This window comes from Gossypium hirsutum, chromosome A01, assembly GCF_007990345.1.
Source record: "Gossypium hirsutum isolate 1008001.06 chromosome A01, Gossypium_hirsutum_v2.1, whole genome shotgun sequence".
Classification (NCBI taxonomy): Eukaryota; Viridiplantae; Streptophyta; class Magnoliopsida; order Malvales; family Malvaceae; genus Gossypium; species Gossypium hirsutum.
In genome coordinates, this window is record NC_053424.1 from 49,768,426 (window position 1) to 49,775,944 (window position 7,519).

The following is a 7,519-nucleotide window of genomic DNA, read 5'->3' on the forward strand; positions in this document are numbered from 1 at the left end:
GCTCAAGCCAAGGTTTAAACCCATGACTTCCCAGACGCTCCGAGAGCACTAAACCACTAAGCAAAACACTAATTTATGTCACAACCACACAAAAATAATTTTAACTGCGATTTCGAGATTTGAGAAAATTGGGGCATTACAATTCTACCCCCTTAAAGAAAATTTCAGCCTTGAAATTTACCTGCTAGAATAGATGAGGGTATTGTTGCCGCATCGCCTCTTCGGCTTCCCACGTAGCCTCCTCAGAACTGTGGTTCCGCCAAAGAAATTTTACTAATGGGATTGATATCCTTCTCAAGACTATTACCTCATGATCCAAAATCTAAACTGGCTCCTCCTCGAAAGCTAGGTCTGGTCTAACTCCAATTTCCTCAACCGGCACAACATGCATAGGTTCAGAGCGGTACCATCTCGGCATAGAGACGTAGAACACATCATGGATTCGCTCTAAATCCAGAGGTAGCTCTAACTGGTAGGCAACTGGTCCTACACGTCTCAAAATGCAGTAAGGCCCAATAAATCTTGGGCTCAATTTTCCCTTACGCCCAAATCTCAGCACCTTCTTCCACTACGAGACCTTTAGAAAGACAGAATCTCCCATAAAAAACTCAATTTCCTTATGCTTCAGGTCCGCATATGACTTTTGTTTGTTCGATGGTGCCTTTAGTCGATCCCAAATTAATCTGACCTTATCCTCGGTATCAGATACTAGCTCAAGACCCAGAACACACCGCTCACCCAACTCAGTCCAACATAACAGAGTGCGACACCAACGACCATATAGCACTTCGTAAGGTGCCATCTATATGCTAAACTAGTAGCTATTGCTGTAAGCAAATTCTGCTAGCGACAAATAATCATCCCAACTACCTTGGATGTCAATTACACAACTCCTTCACATGTCCTCTAGTATCTAAATCACCCTCTCTAACTAACAATCTGCCTGAGGATGGAACGTAGTACTGAAGTCCAACCGTGTTGATAAACCGTAATTTATACATATTTTTATCCCATGCTTAACACATTTATTGATGATTTCTCCTTAGATTTGGTGAATTCGATGCTCCTAATTCTTTAATTTCATGTTTTATACTTAGGTGAGCATAGGAGAGTAAAAAGAGCAAGAAACGGGCTGAAAACGGAGAAAATGGAGAAAATAGACCCACATGGGAAATCAACATGACTTGGACTTCCTCAAACAGGTGAATCACACGGCCTTGTCTCTTTGGCAGGATCGAATCACGACTTACACGGGTAGACTACACGCCCGTACCTATACAACAGCCTTGACCATGGGTTGGAGTAATCGCACACGGGCGTGTCCCTGCCGAGCCCAAGTATAACCCTATTCAGAAAAGGCCAATTTTGAGGGCTCTTAGGCATTCTAAAACCTATTTAAACACCTAATGAGGCACTTAGGAGGAGGACGCGGAGTAGGAAGTAGAGAATTACTTAAGGAAAGCCAATTGACCAATCTCAAAAGCCGGATTCATCATCAAGACTAAATATCTCCCTTCAAGTTCCTTCAGGAGTTTTGGGTTTTTTTATGTTTTGTTATCTTTATGCTTTTAAGATGTTTTCTTTCATAAGTATGAACTAAACCCCCTAAATACCTAAGGAGTGTGAAACCTAAGACGGATCTTGTTATTATTATCTGAATTGTATGATAAATATTTGTCTTGTTCTTAATTATGAGTTCTTAATTCTTGTTTTAAAATATTCCAGGATATTGATTCAAGTTAATGCTCTTATTCAGAGGAGGAATAGATCTTGTCTAAGACTAAATTTGTCATAATTAAGCGCAGTTAATTGCACAACTAGAGATAGGGTGATAAGATTTTTCTAGATTAGGGTGAAACCTAATAAGGGGATCCATAGATCGAGTTAATGCAACACTAAGGCGTTAATTAGAAAGAGATTTCAATTAATCAACCTAGGGTTAGACGTTATTAGTCTCGAGAGAGATAATAATATAACTTAGGGATTTCTATGGATCAAGTCAAATGAATAAATCGTCTGATTCAGAGTCAAATAACAAGTGAAGTCTAGGTGGATTTTTCCTTAGGTATTGTCTTAACCAATCGAATTTTCCCAAAAGTTTTTTCCCAAGTTTTCTTTCTGTGCATTCTTAGTTTAGTAATTAGTTTAGATAACTAAATCCCTAAATTTTTAGGCTAGATAATAAAAAAAGGTAATTACTAGCACTCTTGGTTCCTTTGGTTTTGACAATTCAGTCTGGCTAAAGCTATACTACTGTTCGATAGGTACACTTGCCTTCATCGTGATAATAGTTAGTTTCAAGAACAATTAATTATAAATATTTAAAACCTGTCGCGAATATCACGTATCAAGTTTTTGGCGCCATTGCTGGGGAACTAGGATATTAAGAACACTTGATTTTTATTACTTTAGCCATTCTACCTTATTTGCAATTTAAATTTTTATTTTCTTTTCTAATTTTTAATTTATTCGTTCCTGGCAGGTTTTTATAATGTATGACTAGAAGAAACCCGTCGGAACCATTACTGTTTGATAGTGAGATCGATCGCATAGTTTACTGAAACCGAAGAGAAATAAGGCGAAGCTTACGATATATAGAGGAAGAACAAGAGGACGATACTTCAACCACAACCGAGGAGATGGATGAAAACCAAGAAAATTCGCTACCTCCAACGATTGCTGCTAATCAGAATCATGCTCCACGCACTATGTATGATTATGCTAAATCTTCTTTAACAGGAACTGAATCAAGCATAGTTAGACCTGCTATAGCTGCAAATACTTTTGAACTGAAACCAAACACAATTCAGATGATACAGCAATTTGTTCAGTTTGATGGTTTGCAGGACGAAGATCCCAGCGCGCACTTGGCAAACTTTTTGGAACTATGTGATACATTTAAAATTAATGGCATTTCTGATGACGCCATTCGTCTTCGATTATTCCCTTTTTCATTGATAAACAAAGCTAAACAGTTGTTGAATTCGTTACCACGAAGGTGAATCACTACTTGGGAACAAATGACTGAAAATATTTTATTAAAATATTTTTCACCTGCTAAAACGGCTGAATTACGTAATGATATCTCTTCTTTTGTGCAGATGGATTTAGAAACACTCTACGATGCATGAGAGAGATACAAGGACCTCTTGAGAAGATGCCCTCACCATGGGTTACCACTCTGGCTACAGGTTCAAACGTTTCATAATGGCTTAAATCCTTCAACTCGACAAATGGTTGACGTAGCCGCTGGTTGGACTATCAATAATAAAACACCTGAAGATGCTTATGAATTTATAGAAGAGATGTCACTGAATAATTATCAGTGGCAAGTCATGAGGACAAAGCCAACAAAAGCAACCGACTTTTATAACGTCAATTAGGTCACAATGCTATCTAATCAGGTAGAACTCTTGAATAAGAAAATTGACTATTTTCTTAGTTCTTCACAGGTTCACCCAGTAATACAGTGCGAAGCAAGTGGAGGTGGATTGAGCAATCCAGATTACCCACCCTATTGCCACAACATGGAGAACAAGCAGTTAAATTACATGGGTAATAATTCTCGATCTCAAAATAATCCTTATAGTAATACTTACAATGCAAGTTGAAGGAACCACCTAAATTTCTCATGGGGAGGCCAAGGAAATCAGCGACCACCACCACCTCCAGGCTTCCAACAACCACTCTACCAACAAGAGAAAAAGCCTAACCTTGAGGAGATGATAACAAAATTCATCTCGATGTCAAAAATTCATTTTCAGAATACCGAGACAGCACTTAAAAATCAACAAGCATCGATCCAAGGGCTTGAAACTCAAATAGATCAGCTCATTAAACTGATATCTGAACGACCACAAGGAAGCCTATCGAATAACACTGAATTTAACCCAAGGGAGCAAATCAATGCAATTACCATTCAAGATGAAAAAGGGTTAGTTGCACCTGAACCAGAACAGAGGCAAGAAACTATGGTAAGTAAAGGTAAGGGTAAGGTGGACCACAACGACCAGAAATCGGTAAGTAAAGAGTACAAACCTCGTGTGCCATACCCAAACACAATAAGGAAAGACCGCACAGAAGAACAATTCAGTAAATTCCTTAAATTAGTAAAGAATTTACATATTAACTTACCGTTTATTGAAGCTCTTTCACGGATGCCAAACGCAGTCAAATTCTTAAATGGGCTTTTAACAAATAAGTGGAAGTTGGATGAGGGGCCGCATGTGGAACTAAATGCGGTTTGCTCAGCCATACTATAGAATAAGCTGGCCAACAAATTAAAAGATCCAAGGAGTTTTATGATTCCCTGTTTAATTGGTAGCCTAGACATAAATAATACTTTGGCTAATTTAGGGGCTAATATCAATGTCATGCCTTACAAAATGTTTAAACAACTAGGTTTTGGGAAACCCAAACAAATTAGGACGAGTATTCAATTAACCGATAAAACAATTAGATTTCCTATGGGGATTATTGAAGATGTACTCATTAAAATTGACAAATTTATATTCCCCGTTGATTTCGTTGTTTTAGACATAGAAGAGGACAGTAACATTCCTTTAATTTTAGGGAGGCCCTTTTTAGCAACCGCTAGAACAATAATTGATGTTCGCACAGGTGAACTCACACTTCGTGTGGGAGACGAAATAATCACCCTTTAAGCTCGTAATTCGAGTAACACATCAAAAATTGAAGGGGGTTGTGTAAATCATTCTATTAAAACTGACTGTGTGGTGCAACCTACTTTGCAGGAAATAAGTGTGAAGAACCTACACGAGCCATGTTCAAGCAACAACAAATGACCTATCTATGAAGAACAAGGCTACAAATCGAGGAACTAGATGAATGGCAGACACAGAAACTAAGAACACCCGATAAACTGAAACTAAGCCAGGACAAGCTCAATACATCACCAAATCAACTTAAGGTTGGAGACAAAGTACTACTAGATGCAGCAGATCCTCACATTACCATTTTTGAACCTAATGAAGAAATTCCTCTCACGGTACTCAATATTTTCCAATATGGTACAGTCGAGGTAATTCACCCCAAATTTGAAACTTTTAAGGTAAACAATACTCATCTTAAACCTTATATTGGTAAAGTAGATAGCAGGGATGAGGAGTGTAAACTCCTCGAGCCACTATGATCACACACCAGAGAGGTAAGTCAAGCTTAGACTATAAATAAGCACTTCTCGGGAGGCAACCCAAGCACTAACAGTAATGATTTATTTAAATTCTAGTTTTTCACATTTAACCTACTAACTGAGTCTTGAAACACAGGATTTTCCCATCCACATGGCCAGGTACACGGGCGTACCTTAGGCCATGCACACACCACAGGAGGAGACACGGCTGTGCAATACGGCCGTGTGAAAATAGGGCAAAAATTTTTTCCCCAACACGAGATGCGATAAGTCGCCACGGCCGTGTAATAAGGCCGTGGGTGAAACTGCCAAACCAACACGGGTGTGCGACACGTCCGTGTCTTGAAACCGTGGGCGGACCTATCAAATTAGCATGGGCGTTCAACACGCCCGTGCCCAGCCCCGTGGTCGACACTATCAAACTAACACGGGCGTGGGCTACCATACACGGGCATCAGAGAAGCGAACGAAGCAAGACACGACCGTGTGACACAACCGTGTGCACCCATGCGCCCAAGGAACACGAGCATGGGGTGAATGTCATACACACCTAAATTTAAAATTCGCGAAACACACGGGAAAAAATTAGGGCACACGAGCGTGCCCCATGGGGATCAGCCCAGTCAGAACCTTCTTTAGCTTCTCAAAGCTCTCTTGCTAGGCATCAGCCCAGTTAAAGGGCACGTCCTTACGTAGTAGCTTAGTTAAGGGTGCAGCAATCAGCGAGAACTCCTCTACAAATCTTCGATAATACTTAGCCAGTCCCAGAAAACTACAATTTTTTGACACAGTCTTGGGCTGCGTCCAATCTAAAACAACCTCAATTTTCCGAGGATCAACCCTAATCCCCTCAGCAAATACCACATGACCAAGAAACATTACCTCACGTAACCAGAATTCACACTTGCTGAACTTGCCGTACAGTTGTTTCTCCCTTAAGATTTGCAGAACTACCCGGATATGTTCATCATGTTCATCATCAGTCTTTGAATAAACCACTATGACATCGATAAACACTACAACAAATCGGTCCAGATAGGGTTGAAACACACTGTTCATCAGATCCATAAAAGTTGCTGGAACATTTGTCAGTCCAAAAGGCATTACTAGGAACTCGTAATGTCCATAACGAGTTCTAACCGCCGTCTTATGCACATTGGCCTCTTTAACTCTCAGTTGGTGGTACCCTGACCAGAGATCTATTTTATAGAAAATCGACGCTCATTACAGTTGGTTGAACAGATCATCAATCCTTGGTAGAGGGTATTTGTTCTTAATAGTCAACTTATTCAGTTGTCAGTAGCCGATGCACATATGCATGGGTCCATCCTTCTTTTTCAAAAACAAGATCGGTGCTCCCCACAGAGACACACTATACCTGATAAACCCACGATCCAATAATTCTTGAATCTGGGCCTTAAGCTCTACAAGCTCCTTCAGTGCCATTCTGTAAGGGGCGATGGACAACGGAGCTATACTAGGAAGGAGCTCAAGCCCAAACTTCACTTCACGTTCTGAAGATAACCCCGGTAACTCTTTAAGAAAGACATCCGAAAAATCCTCAACAGTCCTGATATCCTTTACCCAAGATTCCCCAACATCTAAAACACTGACGTAGGCTAAGAACGCCTCACTACCCTTGCGAACTAATTTCTCGGCCCTTAGCACAGAAATTACATTACTCAAATAGTTCTATCGTTCCCCAATTACCACTACCTCCTCATCTATCCCAGTTCTCAATACAACCCGTTTAGTGGCACAATCCAAGCTTACCCGATGTTTAACTAACCAATTCATGCCCAGTATTAGGTCGAATTCCCCAAAAGGAAACTCCATAAGCTCGGCCAGAAAGACCACTCCTTGTATTTCCAAGGGAACATCCCTAAACATCTTATTTATCCAAACGGACTACCCCAGCGGACTTACAATAGTAATCTCACCCATAATTTTTTCAACCAAATACCCAATATCTTAGACACAGAGTATGCTATTTATGAATGTGTAGACCCAACATCAATCAATGCAGTATAAGGTACACTATGAATAAAGAACATACCCATAATGATGTCTGGAGAATCTCTGTCCTCTCAATGACGTGCAGCATAAACTAGCGCCGACTACCTTGCCTCAGTATGACCAGCACCTCTGCCTGGTGCTCCACGACCACGGCCCATACCATTTCTACCCCTAGCCTGACCTCGACCTCTCGGTGGCTGCTGACCACCCCGTTGTACATTACGCAAACCAACAGCTTGTATCTGCTCGGGCCTCCGTGGACAATCCTTGACATGGTGCTCCAATGATACGCATCTCAGACATTCCCCCATATTTTTCCAACATTCACCCTGATGGCATTTCCCACAATTA

At 40.5% G+C, this 7,519-nt stretch overlaps 1 non-coding gene across 1 annotated transcript; it reads right to left on the reverse strand.

Moving 5' to 3' along the window:
• Positions 1–3,069: 3,069 nt before the first annotated feature.
• On the reverse strand, positions 3,070–3,175 carry LOC121208176 (small nucleolar RNA R71). The gene has a single exon (XR_005903127.1). It is a non-coding gene; the product is annotated as a small nucleolar RNA R71 (small nucleolar RNA).
• Positions 3,176–7,519: the final 4,344 nt, after the last annotated feature.